Here is a 14,743-nt window from a genome sequence, read left to right as displayed (position 1 = left end):
ATTTATTTGCCTATTTGTTTCTCTAAATTATTTACCAATTTTTCTCTATGTATTTACCTATTATCTGTTTTTATTTACCTCCATTGTATTGTCTACTTCATTACCTATTTTTCACTATTTCTTATCTATTTTTTTCTCTAATTTATTTGCCTATTTTTTCTCTGTTTATTTACCTATTTTTCTCTATTTTATTTACCCACTTTTTCTCTATTTTATTTACCTACTTTTTCTCGATTTATTTACCTATTTTTTCTCTAGTTATTTACCTATTTCTTTCTCTCATTTATTCACCCATTTTTTTCTGTTTATTTACCTATTTTTTCTCTATTTATTTTCCAATTTTTTCTCTATTCATTTACTTTTTTTCTATTTATTTACCTCTTTCTTTCTCTAATTTATACACATATATTTTCTCTATTTATTTACCCATTTTTCTCTAGTTATTTACCTATTTTTTCTCTCATTTATTTACCTACTTTTCTCTATTTATTTGCCTATTTTTCTCTATTTATTTGCCTATTTTTTTCTCTAAATTATTTACCAATTTTTCTCTATGTATTTACCTATTTTCTGTTTTTATTTACCTCCATTGTATTCTGTACTTCATTACCTATCTTTCACTATTTCTTATCTATTTTTTTCTCTAATTTATTTACCTATTTTTTCTCTGTTTATTTACCTATTTTTCTCTATTTTATTTACCCACTTCTTCTCTATTTTATTTACCTACTTTTTCTCTATTTATTTACCTATTTTTTCTCTAGTTATTTACCTATTTCTTTCTCTCATTTATTCACCCATTTTTTTCTCTTTATTTACCTATTTTTTCTCTATTTATTTTCCAATTTTTTCTCTATTCATTTACTTTTTTTCTATTTATTTACCTCTTTCTTTCTCTAATTTATACACATATATTTTCTCTATTTATTTACCCATTTTTCTCTAGTTATTTACCTATTTTTTCTCTCATTTATTTACCTATTTTTCTCTATTTATTTGCCTATTTTTTTCTCTAAATTATTTACCTATTTTTCTCTATGTATTTACCTATTTTCCGTTTTTATTTACCTCCATTGTATTCTCTACTTCATTACCTATTTTTCACTATTTCTTTATCTATTTTTTTCTCTAATTTATTTACCTATTTTTTTCTCTGTTTATTTACCTATTTTTCTCTATTTTATTTACCTACTTTTTCTCTATTTTATTTACCTACTTTTTCTCTATTTATTTACCTATTTTTTCTCTAGTTATATACCTATTTCTTTCTCTCATTTATTCACCCATTCTTTTCTGTTTATTTTACCTATTTTTTCCTCTAATTTATTTACCTATTTTTTTATTTACCTTTTTTTTCCTTGATTTATTTAGCTATTTTTCTCTATTTATACACCTATTTTTCTCTAGATAATTTACCTATTTTTTCCTCTATTTATTTACCTATTTTTTTAATTAGCTACTTTTCTCTAATTAATTTACCTATTTTTTTCTCTAGTTTATTTACCTATTTTTTATTTACCTTTTTTTCTTTGATTTATTTAGCTATTTATCTATATTTATACCCCTATTTTTTCTCTAGATAATTTAACTATTTTTTCTCTATTTATTTACCTATTTTTTCTCTATTTATTTACCTCTTTTGTTTTCTCTATTTATTTACCTATTTTTTCTCTAGTTATTTACCTATTTCTTTCTCTCATTTATTCACCCATTTTTTTCTCTTTATTTACCTATTTTTTCTCTATTTATTTGCCTATTTTTTTCTCTAAATTATTTACCTATTTTTCTCTATGTATTTACCTATTTTCCGTTTTTATTTACCTCCATTGTATTCTCTACTTCATTACCTATTTTTCACTATTTCTTTATCTATTTTTTTCTCTAATTTATTTACCTATTTTTTTCTCTGTTTATTTACCTATTTTTCTCTATTTTATTTACCTACTTTTTCTCTATTTTATTTACCTACTTTTTCTCTATTTATTTACCTATTTTTTCTCTAGTTATATACCTATTTCTTTCTCTCATTTATTCACCCATTCTTTTCTGTTTATTTACCTATTTTTTCCTCTAATTTATTTACCTATTTTTTTATTTACCTTTTTTTTCCTTGATTTATTTAGCTATTTTTCTCTATTTATACACCTATTTTTCTCTAGATAATTTACCTATTTTTTCCTCTATTTATTTACCTATTTTTTTTAATTAGCTACTTTTCTCTAATTAATTTACCTATTTTTTTCTCTAGTTTATTTACCTATTTTTTATTTACCTTTTTTTCTTTGATTTATTTAGCTATTTATCTATATTTATACCCCTATTTTTTCTCTAGATAATTTAACTATTTTTTCTCTATTTATTTACCTATTTTTTCTCTATTTATTTACCTCTTTTGTTTTCTCTATTTATTTACCTATTTTTCTCTATTTATTTACCTATTTTTTCTCTATTTATTTTCCAATTTTTTCTCTATTCATTTACTTTTTTTCTATTTATTTACCTCTTTCTTTCTCTAATTTATACACATATATTATCTCTATTTATTTACCTATTTTTTCTCTAGTTATTTACCTACTTTTTTCTCTAATTTATTTACCTATTTTTCTGTTTATTTACCTATTTTTTCCTCTAATTTATTTACCTATATTTTATTTACCTTTTTTTCTTTAATTTATTTAGCTATTTATCTATATTTATACACCTATTTTTTCTCTAGATAATTTACCTATTTTTTCCTCTATTTATTTACCTATTTTTTTAAATTAGCTATTTTTCTCTAATTAATTTACCTATTTTTTTTCTCTAGTTTATTTACCTATTTTTTATTTACCTTTTTTTCTTTGATTTATTTAGCTATTTATCTATATTTATACACCTATTTTTTCTCTAGTTAATTTAACTATTTTTTCTCTATTTATTCACTATTTTTTCTCTAGTTATTTACCTATTTCTTTCTCTCATTTATTTACCCATTTTTTCTCTATTTACTTACCTATTTTTTCGCTATATATTTACCTATTTTTCTCTCTCATTTATTTTCGTATTTTTCTCTGTTTATTTACCAATTTTTTCCTCTAATTTATTTACCTATTTTTTATTTACCTTTTTTTCTTTGGTTTATTTACCTATTTTTCTCTATTTATTTACCTATTTTTTCTCTAGATAATTTACCTATTTTTTCCTCTATTTATTTACCTATTTTTTTTTAATTAGTTATTTTTCTCTAATTAATTTACCTATTTTTTCCTCTAATTTATTTACCTATTTTTTTATTTACCTTTTTTCTTTCATTTATTTAGATATTTTTCTCTATTTATACACCTATTTTTTCTCTAGTTTATTTTTCCTATTTTTCTCTAATTTATTTACCAATTTTTTCTCTATTTATTTACCTCCTTTGTTTTCTCTCTTGTAACGTTCTTGTACGGGACGTCGCCGTAGTTACAGGAGTTTTCACAAGTAGAGCGGTTTACCTGTGAATTGTGGGATTGGTTCGGGTGGCATGCGATTGAGAAATGAATTTCAAGACACGAGAGTCCTCCTTTTAACGTGTAAATAACAATGGTTTATTCAAATAAATGTCGAGACACTAGGTCTATAATGAACATGTGTGGTACTCAGTTAATTGAGTTTGTTTTTACAATAGAACGGACGTTGGTACGTAATGACGTATCGCACGGCGATTGGTTTTTAACGCTAGGTCGATAATGAAGTTTATAGTTGTTTTTAGGTTACTACGCTAGGTCGGTAATAAAGAATAGAGTTTGTTATGTTGATAAAACAGGAAATGACGCTAGGTCGATTCGAACGTAGAATTTGAGAGGATTCCTTCTCTCTGATTGAAATGCTTCTGGTGCCTATAAGCTGGCCCCACGCTTTGGAGTAGGAAGTCGTATAGGCTTTGGTTAGTGGTTGAGGAGCTAATTAAAGCTGCCTCGAAAGGAAGTGCAGGAGCTAACTAAAGCTGCCTCGAAAGGAAGTGCAGGAGCTAACTAAAGCTGCCTCGTGTGGATTGATCGTGGTTGAGGAGCTAACTAAAGCTGCCTCAAGAGGATGGATCAGAATTGGAGTTTTAAATAAACTTCTTCTCGAGTAAGGAGCTAATTAAAGCTGCCTAGGTCTCGGCGGTTCGGTGATAGAACCAAGTCTGCCTTCCCGTTGCTGATGGTCCGGTATTTATACCGAGTCGCGGTACTTCGTTGTACCAATCATCGGCTGTGCGATTCCGCGCACCAATTATAATTCACGTCCGGTTCGCGCCACTCGCGTAGTACGTTCGGATAATTCGGCGTCCGGTTGTTCGTGCGGTGTGCGCAAGCGCGCTTGATTCCTGCGCGGCACTGAGTTAGTCTTTGAATTCGCGGTTATGCGCATGCGTTGCGCGTCACTAGATTCACTGTCTTCCCGCCGCATGGGATGTCGCTCGCAAGTGTTTCGAGAATTCTTAGTGCTAACTATACAAGGCGTAAAATTAAATGGAAATGAAAAGGAACATTGGTTAATATGTAAAAAAAACGAAAAAATGTAGGGCGGTTCGCATTGGTACGTTACACTCTTTATTTACCTATTTTTTCCACTATTTATTAACCTATTTTTTTAAACTAGCTATTTTCTCTAATTGATTTACCTATTTTTTTCTCTAGTTTATTTACCTATTTTTTATTTACCTTTTTTTCTTAGATTTATTTAGCTATTTTTCTCTATTTATACACCTATTCTTCTCTAGATAATTTACCTTTTTTTCTCTATTTATTTTCCAATTTTTTCTCTATTCATTTACTTTTTTTCTATTTATTTACCTCTTTCTTTCTCTAATTTATACACATATATTTTCTCTATTTATTTACCCATTTTTCTCTAGTTATTTACCTATTTTTTCTCTCATTTATTTACCTATTTTTCTCTATTTATTTGCCTATTTTTCTCTATTTATTTGCCTATTTGTTTCTCTAAATTATTTACCAATTTTTCTCTATGTATTTACCTATTATCTGTTTTTATTTACCTCCATTGTATTGTCTACTTCATTACCTATTTTTCACTATTTCTTATCTATTTTTTTCTCTAATTTATTTGCCTATTTTTTCTCTGTTTATTTACCTATTTTTCTCTATTTTATTTACCCACTTTTTCTCTATTTTATTTACCTACTTTTTCTCGATTTATTTACCTATTTTTTCTCTAGTTATTTACCTATTTCTTTCTCTCATTTATTCACCCATTTTTTTCTGTTTATTTACCTATTTTTTCTCTATTTATTTTCCAATTTTTTCTCTATTCATTTACTTTTTTTCTATTTATTTACCTCTTTCTTTCTCTAATTTATACACATATATTTTCTCTATTTATTTACCCATTTTTCTCTAGTTATTTACCTATTTTTTCTCTCATTTATTTACCTACTTTTCTCTATTTATTTGCCTATTTTTCTCTATTTATTTGCCTATTTTTTTCTCTAAATTATTTACCAATTTTTCTCTATGTATTTACCTATTTTCTGTTTTTATTTACCTCCATTGTATTCTGTACTTCATTACCTATCTTTCACTATTTCTTATCTATTTTTTTCTCTAATTTATTTACCTATTTTTTCTCTGTTTATTTACCTATTTTTCTCTATTTTATTTACCCACTTCTTCTCTATTTTATTTACCTACTTTTTCTCTATTTATTTACCTATTTTTTCTCTAGTTATTTACCTATTTCTTTCTCTCATTTATTCACCCATTTTTTTCTCTTTATTTACCTATTTTTTCTCTATTTATTTTCCAATTTTTTCTCTATTCATTTACTTTTTTTCTATTTATTTACCTCTTTCTTTCTCTAATTTATACACATATATTTTCTCTATTTATTTACCCATTTTTCTCTAGTTATTTACCTCCTTTGTTTTCTCTCTTGTAACGTTCTTGTACGGGACGTCGCCGTAGTTACAGGAGTTTTCACAAGTAGAGCGGTTTACCTGTGAATTGTGGGATTGGTTCGGGTGGCATGCGATTGAGAAATGAATTTCAAGACACGAGAGTCCTCCTTTTAACGTGTAAATAACAATGGTTTATTCAAATAAATGTCGAGACACTAGGTCTATAATGAACATGTGTGGTACTCAGTTAATTGAGTTTGTTTTTACAATAGAACGGACGTTGGTACGTAATGACGTATCGCACGGCGATTGGTTTTTAACGCTAGGTCGATAATGAAGTTTATAGTTGTTTTTAGGTTACTACGCTAGGTCGGTAATAAAGAATAGAGTTTGTTATGTTGATAAAACAGGAAATGACGCTAGGTCGATTCGAACGTAGAATTTGAGAGGATTCCTTCTCTCTGATTGAAATGCTTCTGGTGCCTATAAGCTGGCCCCACGCTTTGGAGTAGGAAGTCGTATAGGCTTTGGTTAGTGGTTGAGGAGCTAATTAAAGCTGCCTCGAAAGGAAGTGCAGGAGCTAACTAAAGCTGCCTCGAAAGGAAGTGCAGGAGCTAACTAAAGCTGCCTCGTGTGGATTGATCGTGGTTGAGGAGCTAACTAAAGCTGCCTCAAGAGGATGGATCAGAATTGGAGTTTTAAATAAACTTCTTCTCGAGTAAGGAGCTAATTAAAGCTGCCTAGGTCTCGGCGGTTCGGTGATAGAACCAAGTCTGCCTTCCCGTTGCTGATGGTCCGGTATTTATACCGAGTCGCGGTACTTCGTTGTACCAATCATCGGCTGTGCGATTCCGCGCACCAATTATAATTCACGTCCGGTTCGCGCCACTCGCGTAGTACGTTCGGATAATTCGGCGTCCGGTTGTTCGTGCGGTGTGCGCAAGCGCGCTTGATTCCTGCGCGGCACTGAGTTAGTCTTTGAATTCGCGGTTATGCGCATGCGTTGCGCGTCACTAGATTCACTGTCTTCCCGCCGCATGGGATGTCGCTCGCAAGTGTTTCGAGAATTCTTAGTGCTAACTATACAAGGCGTAAAATTAAATGGAAATGAAAAGGAACATTGGTTAATATGTAAAGAAAAACGAAAAAATGTAGGGCGGTTCGCATTGGTACGTTACACTCTTTATTTACCTATTTTTTCCACTATTTATTAACCTATTTTTTTAAACTAGCTATTTTCTCTAATTGATTTACCTATTTTTTTCTCTAGTTTATTTACCTATTTTTTATTTACCTTTTTTTCTTAGATTTATTTAGCTATTTTTCTCTATTTATACACCTATTCTTCTCTAGATAATTTACCTTTTTTTCTCTATTTATTTTCCAATTTTTTCTCTATTCATTTACTTTTTTTCTATTTATTTACCTCTTTCTTTCTCTAATTTATACACATATATTTTCTCTATTTATTTACCCATTTTTCTCTAGTTATTTACCTATTTTTTCTCTCATTTATTTACCTATTTTTCTCTATTTATTTGCCTATTTTTCTCTATTTATTTGCCTATTTGTTTCTCTAAATTATTTACCAATTTTTCTCTATGTATTTACCTATTATCTGTTTTTATTTACCTCCATTGTATTGTCTACTTCATTACCTATTTTTCACTATTTCTTATCTATTTTTTTCTCTAATTTATTTGCCTATTTTTTCTCTGTTTATTTACCTATTTTTCTCTATTTTATTTACCCACTTTTTCTCTATTTTATTTACCTACTTTTTCTCGATTTATTTACCTATTTTTTCTCTAGTTATTTACCTATTTCTTTCTCTCATTTATTCACCCCATTTTTTTCTGTTTATTTACCTATTTTTTCTCTATTTATTTTCCAATTTTTTCTCTATTCATTTACTTTTTTTCTATTTATTTACCTCTTTCTTTCTCTAATTTATACACATATATTTTCTCTATTTATTTACCCATTTTTCTCTAGTTATTTACCTATTTTTTCTCTCATTTATTTACCTACTTTTCTCTATTTATTTGCCTATTTTTCTCTATTTATTTGCCTATTTTTTTCTCTAAATTATTTACCAATTTTTCTCTATGTATTTACCTATTTTCTGTTTTTATTTACCTCCATTGTATTCTGTACTTCATTACCTATCTTTCACTATTTCTTATCTATTTTTTTCTCTAATTTATTTACCTATTTTTTCTCTGTTTATTTACCTATTTTTCTCTATTTTATTTACCCACTTCTTCTCTATTTTATTTACCTACTTTTTCTCTATTTATTTACCTATTTTTTCTCTAGTTATTTACCTATTTCTTTCTCTCATTTATTCACCCATTTTTTTCTCTTTATTTACCTATTTTTTCTCTATTTATTTTCCAATTTTTTCTCTATTCATTTACTTTTTTTCTATTTATTTACCTCTTTCTTTCTCTAATTTATACACATATATTTTCTCTATTTATTTACCCATTTTTCTCTAGTTATTTACCTATTTTTTCTCTCATTTATTTACCTATTTTTCTCTATTTATTTGCCTATTTTTTTCTCTAAATTATTTACCTATTTTTCTCTATGTATTTACCTATTTTCCGTTTTTATTTACCTCCATTGTATTCTCTACTTCATTACCTATTTTTCACTATTTCTTTATCTATTTTTTTCTCTAATTTATTTACCTATTTTTTTCTCTGTTTATTTACCTATTTTTCTCTATTTTATTTACCTACTTTTTCTCTATTTTATTTACCTACTTTTTCTCTATTTATTTACCTATTTTTTCTCTAGTTATATACCTATTTCTTTCTCTCATTTATTCACCCATTCTTTTCTGTTTATTTACCTATTTTTTCCTCTAATTTATTTACCTATTTTTTTATTTACCTTTTTTTTCCTTGATTTATTTAGCTATTTTTCTCTATTTATACACCTATTTTTCTCTAGATAATTTACCTATTTTTTCCTCTATTTATTTACCTATTTTTTTTAATTAGCTACTTTTCTCTAATTAATTTACCTATTTTTTTCTCTAGTTTATTTACCTATTTTTTATTTACCTTTTTTTCTTTGATTTATTTAGCTATTTATCTATATTTATACCCCTATTTTTTCTCTAGATAATTTAACTATTTTTTCTCTATTTATTTACCTATTTTTTCTCTATTTATTTACCTCTTTTGTTTTCTCTATTTATTTACCTATTTTTTCTCTAGTTATTTACCTATTTCTTTCTCTCATTTATTCACCCATTTTTTTCTCTTTATTTACCTATTTTTTCTCTATTTATTTTCCAATTTTTTCTCTATTCATTTACTTTTTTTCTATTTATTTACCTCTTTCTTTCTCTAATTTATACACATATATTTTCTCTATTTATTTACCCATTTTTCTCTAGTTATTTACCTATTTTTTCTCTCATTTATTTACCTATTTTTCTCTATTTATTTGCCTATTTTTTTCTCTAAATTATTTACCTATTTTTCTCTATGTATTTACCTATTTTCCGTTTTTATTTACCTCCATTGTATTCTCTACTTCATTACCTATTTTTCACTATTTCTTTATCTATTTTTTTCTCTAATTTATTTACCTATTTTTTTCTCTGTTTATTTACCTATTTTTCTCTATTTTATTTACCTACTTTTTCTCTATTTTATTTACCTACTTTTTCTCTATTTATTTACCTATTTTTTCTCTAGTTATATACCTATTTCTTTCTCTCATTTATTCACCCATTCTTTTCTGTTTATTTACCTATTTTTTCCTCTAATTTATTTACCTATTTTTTTATTTACCTTTTTTTTCCTTGATTTATTTAGCTATTTTTCTCTATTTATACACCTATTTTTCTCTAGATAATTTACCTATTTTTTCCTCTATTTATTTACCTATTTTTTTTAATTAGCTACTTTTCTCTAATTAATTTACCTATTTTTTCTCTAGTTTATTTACCTATTTTTTATTTACCTTTTTTTCTTTGATTTATTTAGCTATTTATCTATATTTATACCCCTATTTTTTCTCTAGATAATTTAACTATTTTTTCTCTATTTATTTACCTATTTTTTCTCTATTTATTTACCTCTTTTGTTTTCTCTATTTATTTACCTATTTTTCTCTATTTATTTACCTATTTTTTCTCTATTTATTTTCCAATTTTTTCTCTATTCATTTACTTTTTTTCTATTTATTTACCTCTTTCTTTCTCTAATTTATACACATATATTATCTCTATTTATTTACCTATTTTTTCTCTAGTTATTTACCTACTTTTTTCTCTAATTTATTTACCTATTTTTCTGTTTATTTACCTATTTTTTCCTCTAATTTATTTACCTATATTTTATTTACCTTTTTTTCTTTAATTTATTTAGCTATTTATCTATATTTATACACCTATTTTTTCTCTAGATAATTTACCTATTTTTTCCTCTATTTATTTACCTATTTTTTTAAATTAGCTATTTTTCTCTAATTAATTTACCTATTTTTTTCTCTAGTTTATTTACCTATTTTTTATTTACCTTTTTTTCTTTGATTTATTTAGCTATTTATCTATATTTATACACCTATTTTTTCTCTAGTTAATTTAACTATTTTTTCTCTATTTATTCACTATTTTTTCTCTAGTTATTTACCTATTTCTTTCTCTCATTTATTTACCCATTTTTTCTCTATTTACTTACCTATTTTTTCTCTATATATTTACCTATTTTTCTCTCTCATTTATTTTCGTATTTTTCTCTGTTTATTTACCAATTTTTTCCTCTAATTTATTTACCTATTTTTTATTTACCTTTTTTTCTTTGGTTTATTTACCTTTTTTTCTTTGGTTTATTTACCTATTTTTCTCTATTTATTTACCTATTTTTTCTCTAGATAATTTACCTATTTTTTCCTCTATTTATTTACCTATTTTTTTTAATTCGTTATTTTTCTCTAATTAATTTACCTATTTTTTCCTCTAATTTATTTACCTATTTTTTTTATTTACCTTTTTTCTTTCATTTATTTAGATATTTTTCTCTATTTATACACCTATTTTTTCTCTAGTTTATTTTCCTATTTTTCTCTAATTTATTTACCAATTTTTTCTCTATTTATTTACCTCCTTTGTTTTCTCTATTTATTTACCTATTTTTTTCTCTAGTTTATTTACCTATTTTTTATTTACCTTTTTTTCTTTGATTTATTTAGCTATTTTTCTCTATTTATACACCTATTCTTCTCTAGATAATTTACCTATTTTTCTCTATTTATTTACCTCTTTTTTCTCTATTTACTTACCTATTTTTTCTCTATACATTTACCTATTTTTCTCTCTCGTTTATTTTCGTATTTTTTCTCTGTTTATTTACCAATTTTTTCCTCTAATTTATTTACCTATTTTTATTTACCTTTTTTCTTTGGTTTATTTACCTATTTTTCTCTATTTATTTACCTATATTTTCTCTAGATAATTTACCTATTTTTTCTCTATTTATTTACCTTTTTTTCTCTATTTATTTTCCAATTTTTTCTCTATTCATTTACTTTTTTTCTATTTATTTACCTCTTTCTTTCTCTAATTTATACACATATATTTTCTCTATTTATTTACCCATTTTTCTCTAGTTATTTACATATTTTTTCTCTCATTTATTTACCTATTTTTCTCTATTTATTTGCCTATTTTTTCTCTAGATAATTTACCTATTTTTTCTCTATTTATTTACCTATTTTTTCTCTATTTATTTTCCAATTTTTTCTCTATTCATTTACTTTTTTTTCTATTTATTTACCTCTTTCTCTCTCTAATTTATACACATATATTTTCTCTATTCATTTACCCATTTTTCTCTATTTATTTACCTATTTTTTATCTAGTTATTTACCTATTTTTTATTTACCTTTTTTTCTTTGATTTATTTAGCTATTTATCTATATTTATACACCTATTTTTTCTCTAGATAATTTACCTATTTTTTCCTCTATTTATTTACCTATTTTTTTTAATTAGCTATTTTTCTCTAATTAATTTACCTATTTTTTTCTCTAGTTTATTTACCTATTTTTTATTTACCTTTTTTTCTTTGATTTATTTAGCTATTTATCTATATTTATACCCCTATTTTTTCTCTAGATAATTTAACTATTTTTTCTCTATTTATTTACCTATCTTTTCTCTATTTATTTACCTCTTTTGTTTTCTCTATTTATTTACCTATTTTTTCTCTAGTTATTTACCTACTTTTTTCTCTAATTTATTTACCTATTTTTCTGTTTATTTACCTATTTTTTCCTCTAATTTATTTACCTATTTTTTTATTTACCTTTTTTTCTTTAATTTATTTAGCTATTTATCTATATTTATACACCTATTTTTTCTCTAGATAATTTACCTATTTTTTCCTCTATTTATTTACTTATTTTTTTAAATTAGCTATTTTTCTCTAATTAATTTACCTATTTTTTTCTCTAGTTTATTTACCTATTTTTTATTTACCTTTTTTTCTTTGATTTATTTAGCTATTTATCTATATTTATACACCTATTCTTTCTCTAGTTAATTTAACTATTTTTTCTCTATTTATTCACTATTTTTTCTCTAGTTATTTACCTATTTCTGTCTCTCATTTATTTACCCATTTTTTCTCTATTTACTTACCTATTTTTTCTCTATATATTTACCTATTTTTCTCTCTCATTTATTTTCGTATTTTTTCTGTTTATTTACCAATTTTTTCCTCTAATTTATTTACCTATTTTTTATTTACCTTTTTTTCTTTGGTTTATTTACCTATTTTTCTCTATTTATTTACCTATTTTTTCTCTAGATAATTTACCTATTTTTTCCTCTATTTATTTACCTATTTTTTTTAATTAGTTATTTTTCTCTAATTAATTTACCTATTTTTTCCTCTAATTTATTTACCTATTTTTTATTTACCTTTTTTCTTTCATTTATTTTGATATTTTTCTCTATTTATACACCTATTTTTTCTCTAGTTTATTTTCCTATTTTTCTCTAATTTATTTACCAATTTTTTCTCTATTTATTTACCTCCTTTGTTTTCTCTATTTATTTACCTATTTTTTCCACTATTTATTAACCTATTTTTTTAAATTAGCTATTTTCTCTAATTGATTTACCTATTTTTTTCTCTAGTTTATTTACCTATTTTTTATTTACCTTTTTTTCTTTAATTTATTTAGCTATTTATCTATATTTATACACCTATTTTTTCTCTAGATAATTTACCTATTTTTTCCACTATTTATTAACCTATTTTTTTAAATTAGCTATTTTCTCTAATTGATTTACCTATTTTTTTCTCTAGTTTATTTACCTATTTTTTATTTACCTTTTTTTCTTTGATTTATTTAGCTATTTATCTATATTTATACACCTATTTTTTCTCTAGTTAATTTAACTATTTTTCTCTATTTATTCACTATATTTTCTCTAGTTATTTACCTATTTCTTTCTCTCATTTATTTACCCATTTTTTCTCTATTTACTTACCTATTTTTTTCTCTATATATTTACCTATTTTTCTCTCTCATTTATTTTCGTATTTTTCTCTGTTTATTTACCAATTTTTTCCTCTAATTTATTTACCTATTTTTTATTTACCTTTTTTTCTTTGGTTTATTTACCTATTTTTCTCTATTTATTTACCTATTTTTTCTCTAGATAATTTACCTATTTTTTCCTCTATTTATTTACCTATTTTTTTTTAATTAGTTATTTTTCTCTAATTAATTTACCTATTTTTTCCTCTAATTTATTTACCTATTTTTTTATTTACCTTTTTTCTTTCATTTATTTAGATATTTTTCTCTATTTATACACCTATTTTTTCTCTAGTTTATTTTTCCTATTTTTCTCTAATTTATTTACCAATTTTTTCTCTATTTATTTACCTCCTTTGTTTTCTCTCTTTATTTACCTATTTTTTCCACTATTTATTAACCTATTTTTTTAAACTAGCTATTTTCTCTAATTGATTTACCTATTTTTTTCTCTAGTTTATTTACCTATTTTTTATTTACCTTTTTTTCTTAGATTTATTTAGCTATTTTTCTCTATTTATACACCTATTCTTCTCTAGATAATTTACCTATTTTTCTCTATTTATTTACCTCTTTTTTCTCTATTTACTTACCTATTTTTTCTTTATATATTTACCTATTTTTCTCTCTCGTTTATTTTCGTATTTTTTCTCTGTTTATTTACCAATTTTTTCCTCTAATTTATTTACCTATTTTTATTTACCTTTTTTCTTTGGTTTATTTACCTATTTTTCTCTATTTATTTACCTATATTTTCTCTAGATAATTTACCTATTTTTTCTCTATTTATTTACCTTTTTTTCTCTATTTATTTTCCAATTTTTTCTCTATTCATTTACTTTTTTTCTATTTATTTACCTCTTTCTTTCTCTAATTTATACACATATATTTTCTCTATTTATTTACCCATTTTTCTCTAGTTATTTACATATTTTTTCTCTCATTTATTTACCTATTTTTCTCTATTTATTTGCCTATTTTTTCTCTAGATAATTTACCTATTTTTTCTCTATTTATTTACCTATTTTTTCTCTATTTATTTTCCAATTTTTTCTCTATTCATTTACTTTTTTTTCTATTTATTTACCTCTTTCTCTCTCTAATTTATACACATATATTTTCTCTATTCATTTACCCATTTTTCTCTATTTATTTACCTATTTTTTCTCTAGTTATTTACCAATTTTTTATTTACCTTTTTTTCTTTGATTTATTTAGCTATTTATCTATATTTATACCCCTATTTTTTCTCTATATAATTTACCTATTTTTTCCTCTATTTATTTACCTATTTTTTTTAATTAGCTA

General features: G+C 24.3%; 3 long non-coding RNA genes across 3 annotated transcripts; all 3 read right to left on the bottom strand.

Annotated features, from left to right (window-relative positions):
* Positions 1-544: 544 nt before the first annotated feature.
* Positions 545-1,400, bottom strand: LOC143378089 (uncharacterized). The gene is made up of 2 exons (XR_013087494.1): positions 1,166-1,400; positions 545-679 (listed from the first exon to the last, which is right to left on the bottom strand). It is a non-coding gene; the product is annotated as an uncharacterized LOC143378089 (long non-coding RNA).
* Positions 1,401-1,850: 450 nt separating this feature from the next.
* On the bottom strand, positions 1,851-8,502 carry LOC143378087 (uncharacterized). The gene is made up of 2 exons (XR_013087492.1): positions 8,373-8,502; positions 1,851-2,656 (listed from the first exon to the last, which is right to left on the bottom strand). It is a non-coding gene; the product is annotated as an uncharacterized LOC143378087 (long non-coding RNA).
* Positions 8,503-10,992: 2,490 nt separating this feature from the next.
* LOC143378088 (uncharacterized) lies at positions 10,993-12,263 on the bottom strand. The gene is made up of 2 exons (XR_013087493.1): positions 11,596-12,263; positions 10,993-11,167 (listed from the first exon to the last, which is right to left on the bottom strand). It is a non-coding gene; the product is annotated as an uncharacterized LOC143378088 (long non-coding RNA).
* Between the last annotated feature and the right edge of the window lie 2,480 nt (positions 12,264-14,743).

Source organism: Andrena cerasifolii, unplaced genomic scaffold (assembly GCF_050908995.1).
Source record: "Andrena cerasifolii isolate SP2316 unplaced genomic scaffold, iyAndCera1_principal scaffold0179, whole genome shotgun sequence".
NCBI classification, from domain to species: Eukaryota; Metazoa; Arthropoda; class Insecta; order Hymenoptera; family Andrenidae; genus Andrena; species Andrena cerasifolii.
Note: the sequence above shows the minus strand (reverse complement) of the source record. Positions and strands in the feature narration are given on the sequence as shown.